The 17,388-nt window shown below is 48.0% G+C and overlaps 1 long non-coding RNA gene across 1 annotated transcript; it reads right to left on the bottom strand.

The window, feature by feature from the left end:
- Window positions 1–1,264: 1,264 nt before the first annotated feature.
- Window positions 1,265–17,318, bottom strand: LOC105719481 (uncharacterized). The gene is made up of 5 exons (XR_001107988.3): window positions 17,122–17,318; window positions 16,719–16,910; window positions 16,172–16,245; window positions 8,909–9,043; window positions 1,265–1,349 (listed from the first exon to the last, which is right to left on the bottom strand). It is a non-coding gene; the product is annotated as an uncharacterized LOC105719481 (long non-coding RNA).
- Window positions 17,319–17,388: the final 70 nt, after the last annotated feature.

Here is a 17,388-nt window from a genome sequence, read left to right as displayed (position 1 = left end):
GAGCAGCTGGCTGCAGTCCTCCAGCATCACGTCCCGGTCCAGGGTCCTCTGCTCCAGGTCCAGCTGCAGCTCCAGGTCCACTCTTTCCAGGTGAAGCCCACAGCCACGTCCCTGAAGGACAGTGACCCTGGAACAGCACATGGCTGCTTAATGTGGAGTGGTTGGCAATGGGTACCATGGCAAAGGCATAGAGGAACTAGATCTTACCGCCTTCCAAGGTCGCTTTCCCCGTGTTAAGTAATACAGGAGCTTAGCACACCCCTAACTTTGTACTACATTTTGTGGGAGAGAAAAAAAGATTAGGAAAAAAAAATCTTGGCCGGGTGTGGTGGCTCATGCCTGTAATCCCAGCACTTTGGGACGCTGAGGCAGGTGGATCGCTTGAGGTCAGGAGTTCGAGACCAGCCTGGCCAACACGGTGAAACCTCATCTCTACTAAAAATACAAAACAAATCAGCCAGGCATGGTGGCAGGCACCTGTAATCCCAGCTGCTCAGGAGGCTGAGGCACGAGAATCACTTGAACCCAGGAGGCAGAGGTTGCAGTGAGCTGAGATTGTGCCATTGCACTCCAGCCTGGGTGACAGAGCAAGACTATCTTAAAAAGGTATGTGAGGGTTGCGGGGGCTTTCATCACTGCAGAAGAGGTCGAGGGAGGATGCTGGTAGTTCTGGGATGGGCCCCGCTGACACGTGCTGCTTCAGCAGGGTGGTGAGAGATGTTTATAGCCAAACAGGTGATCCAAAGTGTCTCCAACAGTGGGACAAGTACATGCAGAGGAGAGGCAGCAAGCAGGGCACAGCCTGCGGGCGGCAGCCAGGACCAGGAGCTATGTGTGAGTGGGGAGAGGCAATCCGCAAAGAAACCCAGAGCCCCAGTCACCCTAAGGAGCCTGCCTTCTCTTTCAGGCAACACTCTCATCTCTAGAAGACTCACCCAGTGACTCTTTTTTTGAGATGGGATCTCACTGTGTGGCCCAGGCTGGAGTGCAGCGGTGCGATCACAGCTCACAGCAGCTTCGACCTCCCTGGTTCAAGTGATCCTCTCACCTCAGCCTCCAGCACAGCTGGAACCAGAGGTGCAAGCCACCTCACCCAGCTCAGTTTTTGACTTTTTGTAGAGGCGAGGTCTCACTATGTTGCCCAGGCTGGTCTCAAACTCCTGGGCTCAAGTGATCCTCCCACCTCAGTTTTCCAAAGTGCTGGGATTACAGGCATGAGCCACCCCACCTGGCCTAAGCCACTGACGTCTTAAATCAATACTGACCTCTCACTCACCAAACCGCTACTGTCCAACAGAGATACGGAATGCCAGCCCTGTGTGGGACTTTCATTTTTCAGTCACGTTTTCCTGAAAAGAGAAACAGGTGAAATTATGTGTTCTTTAACCCAATATATCCAAAATACTGTCATTTTGACATCTAATCATTTTTAAATCACTGATTTTTTCATTCTTTTTCACACCATATCAGGTATGTATTTTATACTCACAGCACATCTTAATTAAGATACTGTATTTTAGGCCGGGTGCGGTGGCTTATGCCTCTAATCCCAGCACTCTGGGAGGCCGAGGCGGGTGAATCATGAGGTCAGGAGATCGAGACCACCCTGGCTAACACCGTGAATCCCTGTCTCTACTAAAAACATAAAAAATTAGCTGGGTGTGATGGTAGGCGCCCATAGTCCCAGCTACTCAGGAGGCGAGGCAGGAGAATCGCTTGAACCAGATGGGCAGAGGTTGCAGTAAGCCAAGATCACGCCACTGGTATCGCACCACTGCACTCCAGCCAGGGCAACAAAGTGAAAATACATCTCAAAAAAAAAACTATTTTAAATGGTTGCAATAAAATACAGTCTTATCCAAATTATAAAATTGTGTTTAACAGAATAATATTTTCCTCTGGTTCAGTTTTAAAATTTAAATGTAAATTTAAAATTCAGGTCTGCAGCCACACGTGGCTAATGGCTACCTTCTTTGACAGTGAGGTGTAGACTGCACAGATGCCAGTGTATTCCTGCGCTGGGCACAAGGATTGGTAGACACAACTACGGTTCCACAGTCTGACTGCATTCATATTCCAACTCCACCACCTAATAATAGATGTGAGACCTCAGACAGCTTCATGTCTCTAGCCTCAGTTTGTTCATCTGTAAGATGGGGAGAGGTGGATTATATGTCATTATTCCTACATAATTTATATACATATAATTTTTTTCCAGTATTCAAAACAACATATACATATAATTTCTAGTTTATACATATGTCTATGTAGTTTATTTTTATTTTTTTGAGATGGAATCTTGCTCTGTGGCCCAGGCTGGAGTGCAGTGGTGCAATACCAGCTCACTGCAACCTCTGCCTCCTGGGTTCAAGCGATTCTCCTGCCTCAGCCTCCTGAGTAGCTGGGATTACAGGCACATGCCCAACTAATTTATTATTATTATTTAGCATTTTTAATAGAGACGAGGTTTCTCCATGAGGCCAGGCTGGTCTCAAACTCCTGACCTCAAGTGGTCCACCCACCTCAGCCTCCCATTACTGGGATTACAGGCATGAGCTAAGCTACCCCGCCTAGTATCTACATAGTTTATATATATATATCACACACACACACATACACATGTACATATATATACACATACATACACGTCTATGTAGTTTACATACAAGTCTAGTTTATACACAATGTCTACGTAGTTAATATATGTGCCTATGTAATTTCTATGTAATTCATATATAATTTCCATGTAAATATATCATTTCTATAGATATACCGCTCATGGGTTTATTTACGAAATAATATATAAAAAGTGCAGAGACCAGCACAAAAGTGCTGCACACGCAGCATTTAAAACCATTATTATCATCTTCAGTACACAGATTGCCCTAACAGGGAGGCATTCCCAGTAGACTTGGCTTCCTAAAACACAGTGGCTTCCATGAAAAGACAGCAAGTGAGGCCTCCAGCTTACAGCTTTATGGACAGGATAGGTGTGGCTCACCACCTTGTTCCAGCCTCTCCTGCTGAGATATTTCTTGTGTGAAACACCCAGACACCCTTGGCTCCACAAAGCCTTGACAAAGAAACCCAGGCCCTGTGAACGTTTTCCTTCCTGGAGTTGGAGCGGTAATGTTTGTTTACGAGGCCTCATCTTCCTCTAGGACCAACCCCCTCCTGCCCCTCTGCCCTGTGCACAGCTGCCTGGAGAGAGGGCCTAACACACCTGAGCTAGGCTGGACCAACGGAATCTTCCCCAAAGAGCTTTCACATTGGACCAAGGGAAAGAGATTCAGCCCCTGACCACGGCAGAACTTGCAGATGTGAGAAGAGGAGCCGTGGCCATGCTACTTCTGGCCGCATGGACAAAGTCCGCGTGAGAAGAAAGTCACAGAAGCAGGGAACAAGATAACTGACGATACCTGGGTTGCTGGATGCCTCTGGTGCCCGACTGCAAACCTGCTCTTCTCATGGCTTGGGTGCTGCCTTGTAGATTTCTTTTTTTTTTCAATAGGCTCTCCCTCTGTCACCCAGGCTGGAGTGCAATGGCACAATCACAGCTCATTGCAGCCTTGACCTCCTAGGCTCAAGTGATCCTCCCGCCTTAGCCTCCCAAATAACTGGGACTACAGGCATGTGCCAACACGCCTGGCTAAGTTTTGTATTTTTTGTAGAGACAGGGTCTTGCCACATTACCCAGGCTGGTCTTGAACTCCTGGCTTCAAGCAATCCTCCTGCCTCAGCCTCCCAAAGTTCTAGAATTACTACTTTTAAAAAAAATCCTAACCTACTTCTAGTTGAGTTTCTGGCTCTTACAACTTCAAGGATTATAACTTCTGACCAGTGCACTCTACATTCACACATCCCTAGAACGTGCAGTGAAGAGGAGCAGAAGGAGAATGCTTCCAGGCTGATGGAAAACACCAATGTCACTCATGGGCAAAGAAAGCTAACAGCCAAGTAATAAAAAATACAAAGGAATGCCAGGAGCAGTGGCTCATGCCTGTCATCACAGCACTCTGAGTGGGCGGATTACCTGAGGTCAGGAGTTCGAGACCAGCCTGGCTAATATGGTGAAACTCCGTCTCTGCTAAAAATACAGAACTTAGCCAGGCATGGTGGTGCATGCCTGTAATCGAAGCTACTCAGGAGGCTGAGGCAGGGGAATCACTTGAACCCAGGAAGCGGAGGTTGCAGTGAACCAAGATCACATCACTGCACCCGAGCCTGGGCGACAGAGCAGGACTCCATCTCAAAAACCTTTTTTAATTAAAAAAATAACCAGCCAGGCATGGTGGCTCATGCCTGTAATCCCAGCACTTTGGGAGGCCGAGGTGGGTGGATCACAGGGTCAGGAGTTCAAGACCAGCCTGGCCAATATGGTAAAACCCCATCTCTACTAAAAATACAAAAATTAGCTAGGCGTGGTGGCACACACCTATAGTCTCAGCTGCTCGGGAGGCTAAGGCAGGAGAATCGCTTGAACTGGGGAGGTAGAGGTTGCAGTGAGCCAAGATTGTGCCACTGCACTCCAGCCTGGGTAAAAGAGCAAGACTGTGTCTCAAAAAAAAAAAAAAAAAAAAACAAAATTATCTGGGCACGGTGGCACACACCTGTAATCCCAGCTACTCAGGAGTGTAAGGCAGAAGAATTGCTTGAACCCGGGAGGTGAGGTTGCAGTGAGCTGAGATCGCGCCACTGCACTCCAGCCTGGTGATGGAGTGAGACTCCTTCTCAAGTAAGTAAGTAAGTAAATAAATAAACCATCATGGCAAGCAATTTCAGACAAGATCAGGTACATTCAGGGTGGTATGGCGGTAGACACGGCAAGCCATTTCAGGAACACACAGTTCATTCATTCCTCTGGATAATGCCGTGTTACATCTAGGTCACGTGGAGCCACAAAGGGCTGTCCCTGTAGACCTCAGTGTTCATCACTAAACAACCACAGTCACAGACGTCTGCTTTGGCATAATACCTGCTGTTTCTACACGGGGGAAGAAACGTCACAAGAGATTGGGGTTGTGTTTCTTTCAAGGTGGCTGTGATTGAGGAAGGGGCCTGCTACATCTCAAATACAAAGATCAAATATATTTCTAAATGCCCAAAAGAGCTTTATTTCCCCTGAGAAGTAGACACGGTTGTCCAAAACAGACAACACAAGTCATATACTACATGGAATCCACCTGCGTTTTTGAAGTGACAGGAAAGTCAGACATAAATTTACAAGGCATCTGGCCAGGTGTGGTGGCTCACGCCTGTAATTCTACCACATTGTGAGGTCAAGGTGGGCGGATCACTTGAGGTCAGGAGTTCTAGACCAGCCTGGCCAACATGGTGAAACTCCCGTCTCTTCTGAAAACAACAAAATCAGCTGGGTGTCGTGGCGTATGCCTGTAATCCCAGCTACTTGGGAGGCTGAGGCAGCAGACTTGGGGAGCAGAGGCTGCAGTGACCCAAGATCGCACCACTGCACTTCAGCCTCGGTGACAGAGCAACACTCCATCTCAAAAAAAAAAAAAAATATATATATATATATATATATATATAAATATATATATATATATATATATATATATATATATAAATATAAAACTTTTTTTGGGGGATGGGGTCTTGCTCTGTTGCCCAGGCTGGAGTGCAGTAGTGGAGCATAATCTCAGCTCCCTGCAACCTCTGTCTCCCGGATTCTAGCGATTCTCATGCCTCAGGCTCCCAAGTAGCTGGGATTACAGACATACACCATCATGTCTGGCTAATTTTTTGTATTTTTAGTAGAGACGGGGTTTTACCATGTTGTCCAGGCTGGTCTTCAACTCCTGACCTCAGGTGATCCACCTGCCTCAGCCTCCCAAAGTGCTGGGATTGCAGGTGTCAGCGACCATGCCCGGCCTATTTTTATTTTTTCGTAGAGGGCAGGCACAATGGTTCACCCTTGTAATCCCAGCTACTTGGGAGGCTGAGGCAGGAGGATTGCTTGAACCTGGGAGGCAGAGGTGGCAATGAGCTGTGATTGCACAACTACACTCCAGCCTGGGCAACAGGTCAAGACTCTGTCTAAAAAACCAAAATGTGTGTGTGTGTGTGGTTGTGTATGTGTGTGTGTGCCCTTTGCAGAGTCAGGGTTCTGCTATGTTGCTCAGGCTAGTCTCGAACTCCTGGCCTCAAACGATCCTCCTGCCTCTATCTCTCACAGTGTTGGGATTACAAGCCTGAGTCACCATGACTGGCCTGTTTCTTCTTTGTATACATTGACTACAAACTATAGCACCTGTAATGAGTTTGTAAACATACATCTATAAATAAAAATTCTGGGCCAGGCACAGTGGCTTATGCCTGTAATCCTAGCACTTTGGGAGGCCAAGGCTGGTGGATCACTTGAGGTCAGGAGTTCAAGACCAGCCTGACCAACATGGTGAAACCCAATCTCTACTAAAAATACAAAATTAACTGGGCATGGTGGCTCATGACTGTAATCCCAGCTACTCTGGAGGCTGAGGCAGGAGACTCACTTGAACCCAGGAGGTGGAAGTTTCAGTGAGCCAAGATCGTGCCATTGCATAGCAGCCTGGGCAACAAAGCAAAACTCCATCTCAAAAAAAAAAAAAAAAAAAGATTTTGAAGAAACAGACAATTGGCAGTGATTATCTTTGCATGGTAGGATGTTTGGTTGGGCTTTTTTTTCCTCCTTCAGATAGGGTCTCAATCTGTTGCTCAGGCTGGAGTATGGTGGCACCTTCACAGCTCACTGCAGCCTCTGCCTCTCAGGCTCAAGTGATCCTCTGGCCTCAGCCTCCCAAGTAGCTGGGACTGCAGACACGTAACACCATTCCTGGCTAACTTTTGTAATTTTTTGTGGAGACAGGGTTTCACTGTGTTGCCCAGGCCAGTCTTGAACTCCCGGGCTCAAGTGATCCTCATGCCTCAATCCACCAAAGTGCTGGGATTACAGGCATGAGCCACCTCACTGGACGGATTTTTTTCTTAATATATTGGTATTTTCTAATTTCTTAAATTATAAATTGGTGCTCACTGTTTCATGTGTAAATATTTCATAAGAATATACATGTATCCTCATGCCTGTAATCCCAGCAATTTGGGAGGCTGACGCAGGTGGATCACGAGGTCAGGAGATCAAGACCATCCTGGCCAACATGGTGAAACCCCATCTCTCCTAAAAATACAAAAAAATTAGCTGAGCATGGTGGCACATGCCTGTAGTCCCAGCTACTTGGGAGGCTGAGGCAGTAGAATTGCTTGAACTCAGGAGGCGGAGATTGCAGTGAGCCGAGATCGCACCACTGCACAACAGCCTGGGTAACAGCTCGAGATTCCGTCAAAAAAAAAAAAAAAGAATATACATGTATCATCTTACTGTGTTTTCTCCTAATGGGCTCCTATCAAAGTCTTTCCCCAGGCAAAAGGAAAAGCAGGAGAGGGCTGAAGGGGAGAAGGTGGAATGGGGCAGGTCTTAGCCATGAATTGTGGAACAGTGGAAGAAGCCCCTGCCTGGTGCACGGGAGCCCTGGGACTGAGTGCTGGCTCGCCCGCTACTGAGCCTGATGGTTCTGAATGCCTCTCTCACACCCATTTTTTTTTAGTCTTTGACATAAGAAGGAGAAACAAAAAACCCAAGATAAGAAAGCAAATTCTGGCCAGGCGCAGTGGCTCACGCCTGTAATCCCAGCACTTTGGGAGGCCGAGGTGGGCGGATCATCTGAGGTCAAGAGTTGGAGACCAGCCTGGCAAACATGGTGAAACCACATCTTTACCAAAAATACAAAAGTTAGCCGGGTGCAGTGGCGGGTGCCTGTAGTCCCAGCTACTCAGGAGGCTGAGGCAGGAGAGTCACTTCAACCCAGGAGGCAGGGGTTGCAGAGTACCGAGATCAAAAAAAAAGAAAATTCTCTGACTTTACTATAGTGTAAGAGTTTACTCACGCTTGTTCAATCCACCTTATTTTGTTGCTGTTGTTTTTGTTTTGTTGAGCAGCCTAAAGCCACGGCTTTTCGCTTCTGCCTCTACTGGTAAGTGATAAAGAGGGATGTGGAAGGGGCTTTACCGCCCCAATCAGAAATAGAACCTAAGAAGCCATGACTGGATTCTCTCCCTTGCAAACCCCTGGTTCCATGTTGGTAGAAGCCAGGTCCACAGGTGCCGGTGGGATGGGCAGAGCTGATGCTCGGGTGGCACAGGCAGAAGAGGATGATGGTAAATGAAAATGATCCAGAGACAGTGTGGGTCCGCGACTGTCCTCTGAGCACCAGGGAGCTGCTCTGCCCGTAGCCTGCAACCGTGCACTCAACTAAAACCAAGATGATCCCTCCATGTGAGCACCCATGTTTGCTCTGTCCCCAAGTGGGTTGGGGCTGTTTCAGGTACATGGACCTTGGGTTTTTTTATGGAGTCTTGCTCTGTTGCCCAGGCTGGAGAGCAGCAGCACAATCTCAGCTCACTGCAACCGCTGCCTCCTGGGTTCAAGCAATTCTCCTGCCTCAGCCTCCCGAGTAGCTGGAATTACAAGTGCTCACTGCCACACTTGGCTAATTTTTGTATTTTTAGTAGGGACAGAGTTTTGCCATGTTGGCCAGGCTGGTCTCGAACTACCAACCTAGGTGATCCACCCACCTCGGCCTCCCAAAGTGCTGGGATTACAGGCGTGAGGCACCGTGCCCAGTCCCACCTCCCAAGGTGGACCTTGGGAGCTGCCACCCTCCATATGACCCTCCAGCTTCAGTCCTAAGCTATGTGAAGAGGTCTCAGAACTGGGGTCTCCCTTTCCATAGTACATTCCTGCTATCCGTGCTCAGCTTCTTGACAGGAATGCTTTTACTCCCAGCATGCCTGGGTCTTGAACACTTGGGCAGATCCACCTGACTGCCAAGGCTTTGCTCCCCGGCTGAGAACTTACCTTCAGGCAGGGACTCGACCTTTCAGCCTCTGAGCTCTTGGGACCAGGGTAGAAACAAGCTTGATGTGCCGAGAGGAGGGAGACACCTTAGTGACAAAGTCTCATCCTGCGTTTTTGCAAAGACACTAGAAAAACCTGAAATTAAAATGATGCAATGAGCCTCACATGAAAATATTAGCAAACCTGTCATCTCAGCGCTTTTGGGAGGCTGAGGCAGGAGAATTGCTTGAGGCCGGGAGTTCGAGACTAGCCTGGTCAACAGAGACCCTGCCTCTACAGAGGAAAAGAAGACGCTAGCAGGATACCTTCACCGCTGATGGAGAGAAACCAGTCGGTGGCAGAAGGGAACATCAGAAAGCCTGCAACACCAGACTCAGTTCATGCTGTTTCTGGCTTTGAAAATGGAGGGACTGGCCAGGTGTGGTGGCTCACACCTGCTACCTCAGCACTTTGGGAGGCTGAGGCAGGCGGATCACCTGAGGTTAGGGGTTTGAGACTAGCCTGGCCAATATGGTAAAATCTCATCTCTCCTAAAAATACAAAAATTAGCCACGTGTGGTGGTGCATGCCTGTAATCCCAGCTACCAGGCAGAGTGAAGCAGAATTGCTAGAACCTGGGAGGTGGAGGCTGCAGTGAGCCAAGATCACGCCACTGCACTCCAGCCTCAGTGACAGAGCGAGACTCCATCTAAAAACCAAAAAAAAATTGGAGGACCCTGTTGGAAAGCAAGCTCGTGGCCTTAGGGAGCTGAGTGTGGCTCCCAGTTAATTGCCAGCAAGGAATTGGGGACCTGAGTCTTAAAATCGAATTCTGCAAACCACTTCAATGCACTGGAGGCAGATTTGTCCCAGAACCTCAGGCTAAAAGCCCAGCTCAGCCCATGCCTGCCTTTGAACCTCGTGCTACCCTGAGCATGGAACCCACAGGTGAGCCCACCAGGATTTCTCATCTCCCAAACTCTGAGCTAGTCAGTGGGTATGGTTTAAGTCACTAAATGAGTTGCAATCTGTCATACACCAACAGAAAATTACTACAGGCTGGGCAGGGTGGCTCACACCTGTAATGCTAGCTACTCAAGAGGCTGAGGCAGGAGAATTGCTTGAACCCGGGAGGCGGACGTTGCGGTAAGCTGAGATTGTGCCATTGCACTCCAGCGTGGGAAACAAGAGCAAAACTCTGTCCCCCGCGAAAAATAGAAATACAGATACAAAAATTAGCCAGGCATGGTGACTAGCACCTGTAATCCCAGCTACTCGTGAGACTGAGGCAGGAGAACTGCTTGAACCAGGAGGTGCAGGTTGCAGTGAGCCGAGATGCCACCACTGCACTCTAACCTGGGTAACAGAGCAAGATTCCATCTCAAAAAACAAACATAAAAATAAATAAAATTAATACAGATGTTCCCTGGGCGCTCACGAGAAAGACCGGGGCTGGGCAGACCAGAGAGACTTCCTTGGGAGTGAAGGTCTGGAGAAGAGATGTGGCTGCTGTGTGCCAAGGGAAACACACAAAGCCCCCTCCAGAACTCTTCTGAGGAACAAAAGCCTCAAGCTGCCAGGGGAATGACAGTCAACACTGTTGCCCCCAGAGCAGAGGCAAGACCTTGTGCTTTCCCCCTCAAACAAGGGGCAGGAATAGGTCCTGGGCTCTGGCTTGGAGGTCTCCTGACACCAGGGGAGGGACAGGATCCCTGTGACTGAGAGACCCAGGGCCCACCTAGGACTGAGACAACAAAGAGAACTCGCCCACCCACAGGCCTGGAGATGCAAATGGCAGCCATCTACATGAGGAGGGGATTAAGAGAGGAAGGTCACTTACAGCACAAAGCGTTGCTAGGGAATTGTGAAGCTGGTGGTCCACTGTGGTAACCATGGTGACAAGCCCACCTCCCACTCGACTCCTGGCTGGACCCACTCAATCACCCTCCGGGCCTCCCTGCTCCTTACACAGTAACAGCTCAGCAGAACCAGCCCATGTCCTAGTCTCTACCATCCTATGCACATCTAGCCTTCCAGGAAAAAAAAAAAAAGGCCAGAGATGGAAACAGGGAGAAAAAACAACCCACTGCAAAGAAGCAAAGCAACAAACAGATGTTAATTTCATCTCAGGTCAGCATCAGCAAGTGCATGTCCACAGATACGCGCTGCAAATGAATACAAAACCAAAAACACACGAGAAAGAGAAATGAATACATCCTCCATCACAGTAAAAGATATTTTTTGTTTTTCTTGATACAGGGTCTCACTCTCTCTCCTGGACTGGAGTGCATGGTGTGACCTTGGCTCACCGCAACCTCTGCCTCCCAGGCTCAAGTGATTCTCCTGCCTCAGCCAGCCAAGTAGCTGGGATTACAGGCGCCCACAACTACTACCCAGTTACTTTTTGTATTTTTAGTAGAGATGGGGTTTCACTATGTTGGCCAGGCTGATCTCGAACTCCTGACCTCAAGTGATCCACCTGCCTTGGCCTCCCAAAATGCTGCAATTACAGTCCTGAGCCACGGTGCCCAGCCATCACCATAGTAAAAGATTTTAATGCCATTTTTAGAAACTAAGATGTAGAATACAAAAAAATAGCAAACATATATAGGATCTAAGTAACAGGCTGGGCACAGTGGCTCATACCTGTAATCCTAGCACTTTTGGAGGCCAAGGCAGGTGGATTACCTGAGGTCAGGAGTTCAAGATCAGCCTGACCAACAAGGTGAAACCCCGTCTCTACTAAAAATACAAATTATCTGGATATGGGAACACACACCTGTAATCTCAGCTACTCGGGAGGCTGAGGCAGGAGAATCACTTAAACCTGGAAGGCAGAGGTTGCAGTGAGCCAAGATCGCGCCACTGCATTCCAGCTTGGGTGACAGAGTGAGACTCTGTCTCAAAAAAAATAAAAAAGAAGATCAGATCTAAATAACAATTTAAAAGCCTGAGCTATTGGCTGTAGACAAAAGAATGCACTCAAATGATGAGCGAATGTACTTTTTTTTGAGACGAAGTCTCGTTCTGTCACCCAGGGTGGAGTGCAGTGGCTCGATCTCAGCTGGCTGCAACCTCCACCCTCCTGTGGTCAAGCAAGCACATCCTGCTAATTTTTGTGTTTTTAGTAGAGATGGGTTTTTACCATGTTGGCCAGACTGGTCTGGAATTTCTGGCCTCAAGTGATCTGCCTGCCTTGGCCTCCCAAAGTGCTGAGATTACAGGTGTGAGCCACCACACCTGGCCTAGCTTGCCATTTTTTGTAAGTATCCCATAAGTGCTTAAAAGAATACATTCAGCTGGGCATGGTGGCTCATGCCTGTAATTCCAGTACTTTGAGAGGCTAAGGCGAAGCCAAACCTCCACGTCCCGGGTTCAAGTGATCCTCCTGCCTCAGCCTCCCGAGTAGCTTGGATTACAGGTGTGTGCCACTATGCCAGCTAATTTTTGTATTTTTAGCAGAGATAGGGTTTCACCATGTTGGGCAGGCTGGTCTCGAACTCCTGACCTCAAGTGATCCACTTGCCCAGAGTGCTGGGATTATCAGGTGTGAGCCACCATGCCTGGCCAAGATTTTATTTTAAACCTGCTCTGTTTCTTTTCTTTTAAAAAAAAAAATCAGGATAACACTTTATTTCGTAAAACAGAATAACTGTTCCTCTCTTTTTTTTTTTTTTTGAGACAGAGTCTCACATTGTCATCCAGGCTAGAGTGCAGTGGTATGATGTCGGCTCACTGCAACCTCTGCCTCCCGGGTTCAAGCCATTCTCCTGCCTTAGCCTCCCAAGTCTGGGATTATAGGCACATGCCACCATGCCCGGGTAATTTTTGTATTTTCAGTAGAGATGTGGTTTTGCCCTGTTGGTCATGCCGGTCTTGAACTCCCAACATCAGGTGATCCACCCACCTCAGCCACCCAAAGTGCTGGGATTACAGGCATGAGCCCTCATGCCCAGCTGTGTTCCTCTCTTGTTTTTAAATTTCTGCAAATTTCTGCTCAGACTCTTTGACCTTTGGGTATTTGCTCTTTTTTTCTTTTTTAAGTATTTTTTTCTGGGAGACACAGACTGGACAAATGGGGGTGGGTGCTCCCTATTCTTTTTTTTGAGATGGAGTCTTGCTCTGTCACCTGGCTGGAGTGCAGTGGGGAGATCTCAGCTCACTGCAACCTCCGTCTCCCAGGTTCAAGCAATTCTCCTGCCTCAGCCTCTGAGTAGCTGGCACTACAGTGCATGCCACCACGCCCAGCTAATTTTCATATTTTTAGTAGAGACAGGGTTTCACCATGTTGGCTGGGATGGACTCGATCTTTTGACTTCATGATCCCCCTGCCTCTGCCTCCCAAAGTGCTGGGATTACAGGCATGAGCCACCGCACCCGGCCCCTATTCTTTTTTCTATGCTAGCCACAAGAGCTGAATGTGGTTAAGATTCAGTCTTTTGATTTAAGATATGCATTAGGACTGTAATAAGAAGTTACAAAGAGAAAACTAAAATCAATTCTTGGAAAGGTTTGATTAGACCTAATAAAATAATTGGTTTGTACTTAAGATTAATAAAATTGGCCAGAAGCCTGGCACAACTGGGCAAGCAAAGGCAAAGATAAACCATTTTTAGACATGAAAAAGACAATTTCAGATACAGTTGGGTTTTATAATTGTGTGATATTACTATAATTGCCATAAATTCCAAATTAAATGGGACACTTTTCTAGAAAATATAAATTACTAAAATTGACTGACAAACAGAAAACCAGAATAAACTACTCAACATTGAATGAAATGGATCCATCCTAAAAAATATAGTCATCAGGGAAACACCAGTAATTTTATCACATTCTACTCAAGATTTTTGCAATGTTCATAACCCAAAGTGAATTTATATCTAAAATACATGAATAAAAATGCTAAAAATAAGAAAACCCCAAAAGAAATACATGTGAAGGTGATGAATGTACAAAGCAATCTTACATACTGTCTGTGGCTACACTCCTATCTAATAAATAAACCAAAACATAGATATATAGCAATTTTGGCCAGGTATGGTGGCTCACATCTATAATCTCAGCACTTTGGGAGGCCGAGGCGGGCAGATCACTTGAGGTCAGGAGTTTGACACCAGCCTGGCCAACATGGGGAAACCCCGTTTCTACCAAAAATACAAAAATTAGCCGGGCATATTGGTGGGCCCCTATTATCCCACCTACTTAGGAGGCGGAGGTTGCAGTGAGCTGAGATTGGGCCACTGCACCCTGGCCTGGGCAACAAAAGTGAGACTCATTCTCCCCATTCCCCACCCCGAAAAAAAGATATATAGCAATTTTAAGAGTTTCATCTGAGTGAGGAAGAGTACAAAGGGTTGTCAACAGTATCTGTGAGGTTTTAGTTCTGTAGAAAATCTGAACCCCGGCTGGGCGCAGTGGCTCATGCCTGTAATCCCAGCACTTTGGGAGGCCAAGGCAGGTGAATCACTTAAGGTCAGAAGTTCGAGACCAGCCTGACCAACATGGTGAAACCCCGTTTTATTAAAAGAAAAATTTAAAAAAATTAGCTGGGTGTGGTAGTGCACACCTGTAATCCCAGCTACTTGGGAGGCTGAGGCAAGAGAATTGCTTGAACCTGGGAGACGGAGGTTGCAGTGAGCCAAGATTGCACCACTGCACTCTGGCCTGGGCAACAGAGTAAAACTCCATCTCAAAAAAGAAAAAAAAGGGGAGGGACAGTGAGGGGTGGGGAGTTGGGGAGAGACAGCATGGGGAGAAATGCCAGATATAGGTGATGGGGAGGAAGGCAGCAAATCACACTGCCATGTGTGTACCTATGCAACAATCTTGCATGTTCTCCACATGTACCCCAAAACCTAAAATGCAATTTAAAAAATAAATAAAATCATTTATTATACAGAAAAGAAGAAAGAAAGAAAGAAAGAAAGAAAATCTGAACCTAGCAAACTTTTGTTTTTCACATCCATCGGGCTCAGGATGAAGCAAACTTTTGACATCTGCTCAATTTAGTTCATGAGTGCGAAGCCTTCTTTTTCTTTTACTTTGCTATGTATTTGCATCTCTTCTAATATTACTAATCAAAAATAGCAAAAAATAATTATGGACATGTCGTAGGAAAAACTTCCTTCAATAAGATACAAGTGCAAGTCGTGATAGAAAAACAACAACAAAAACATTTGGCCTTATCAAGATTTAAAACCATAGTGCCAGTTTCATTCTTTCCCAACTCAAGTCAGTTTCATCTTAAACAAAAAAAGCATCCAAGACAGACATCCTCCTCCAACACCACCCCATCCCACCACCGTGAGTGTTGCTCACCCTTCTTCACCAAGTGCTGGAAAAGGACAGTCTAACGGAACTGGCTGGCGCGGCCACCTCCTTCTCCACCAGCCTGTAACACTGGCGCTCGCAGAGTCCCGCCTTCCATCTGCCGTCTCTCGACTCCCTCCTCAATTTTCTCACACACTCAGTCCAGTTCTCTTAACTCTACTTCCTGCAGGGATACTCTGGCCAACACCCAAATATGACCCTGCCTCTGCCTTGAAGTACTGCATTTGCAGCTGCAGCAAGAGGAAGACCCCAGCCTTGGACCCTGCTAGTCAGCCCCCACCCCGCCCCCAGCCTCACGGCCCCAGGAGCCTCCCCTGTGCCAAGTCCTCAGTACCACTCATCATTACCCCTTACGAAAGCTCCTCCCTGATCCTGGAAGACCTTTCGCCCTTTCACATGCAAGATCTTATTTTTCTTTAAGTCTGACCTGAAGTCACCCCTTCCCCAGTTGAAACTGACCCTCCCTCCCCTGGGTGTTCATGCATTCTGATAGTTGGGGTAACTATCAGGGGACCTACCCCTGGATCACCGCCACCTGTTAACGTGACCAACACCTCTGTAGGACTACAGCCAAGGAGGAGCCCCAGCTCTGTGCTCCCCAAGATCGGACCCAGGCACGCAGTAGATGTTTTGAATGAGCCCAGACGCCTGAAATAACAACCACTCCACATCCTGCCTTCGTTTCCCTCCTAGCTAAGTGCCCACCACTGGCTGCGATGGGGGGTCTGCATGAGCCAGGTTGAAGAGAGAGAAGGGGGTTACCCGCCCCCCCCGCAAGAGACGGGGACTTTCCCCAACAGCACCCCATCTTCCCTTAGAGACCCAGGCTCCGGAGTGCAGTGGCGTTGAGGGGCCTGGTTGGGCAGAGAAGCTCCAGGGGAAGGGACAGAAACAAACCCACTCTTAGGGAAGAGCGGCGTCCCCTGAGCAGAGAACAAGCCCCCGGCTCACCTGCGTCCAGGTGGTCCCAGCAGCAGGTGCCCTGAGTGAGCTTCCAGGGGACGCTGGGGTCAAAGGAGGCAGAGCTACGGAGCAGAGAAGGGCAGTGAGATGAGGGACCAGTCGCTGCTTGGGACCCACTAATTGTCAAGTCCGTCAGCCCAACTCGGCAGCACCCGACACCCCGGGGAGACGTCGAAAGGAGCCATTCCCAGGACCCCAGTGCAGCGCCGGTTCTGCAGCAAGTGGGTGCCGGCCACGCTCACGGTCGGCACAGTCCCGGAGCCAGGGCGCTGCCCCACCCACACGTGTCCAAGGTGCCAGTCGCTGTGGGAACAGCCCGGAGTCTGGAAATGCCCACATTGCAGTCCCACACCTCAAAAACTCTGTGTAAGGGACCCCCGCCCCCCACCACTACACGCGGACTAAAACTCCCGGAAGTCTCCACGACTCCACGCTTCCGGTTAGGCCACCATGAACTTTCGGCCACAGCTGCAGTCACGTGGGAGGTGGCCGTGGGCTGGCAGGGTGTGGTGCGGTGGCTCTGGTTGACACAGACCTAGAGGTGAATGCGCCTTTTTACACCTCCCCCACGGCCAAAAGTGGCCCTCATGGGCCCCACGTGTCTGATGTGATCTGTTCCAAGCTCTGTGCCATCGTGCTACTTGGGAGGCTGAGGCAGAATTCCTTGAACGACTAGGCCAAGATCTAGCCACTGAACTCCAACATGGGCCATAGAGTGAGACCTTGTCTGAAAAGAAAAAAAAAAAGAGAGAAAGAGAGAGAGAATCTCAGAAACAGACATATTTGCAGATCAGGAATATTGAGATGATTATGTAAATGGAAAAATGCTGTGAGAACTGAATTTTCTCTGGTGGGGATTGGGGTTAGTCAACGAATTTCCACCAGACAGAACATAACATGCATCAATTATCTATAGTTTTTCAAGTGGTATAAAATACCTTAAATATAATGAACAAGGTTGAACTCAAAAGCATGGTCTTCCAAATGTGCTTCATTTTCCGTTAAAATGCAATTTTCTTTATCTGCTTGTACCTCATCCTCTTCAGGAAGTAAGAGTTCTGGGTAATTTTTTTCTTCTTTCTTTTTTTGAGACGAAATTTCACTCTTGTTGCCCAGGCTGGAGTCCAATGGTGTGATCCAGCTCACTGCAACCTCCGCCTCCCGGGTTCAATCAACTCTCCTGTCTCAGCCTCCTGAGTAGCTGC

The sequence above is a fragment of the Aotus nancymaae genome, unplaced genomic scaffold (genome assembly GCF_030222135.1).
Source record: "Aotus nancymaae isolate 86718 unplaced genomic scaffold, 86718_ANA_hifiasm-v0.15.2.pri h1tg000015l_0, whole genome shotgun sequence".
Lineage (NCBI taxonomy): Eukaryota > Metazoa > Chordata > Mammalia > Primates > Aotidae > Aotus > Aotus nancymaae.
The sequence above is the reverse complement of the archived record's forward strand: the minus strand, read 5'-3'. Positions and strand labels throughout refer to the sequence as shown.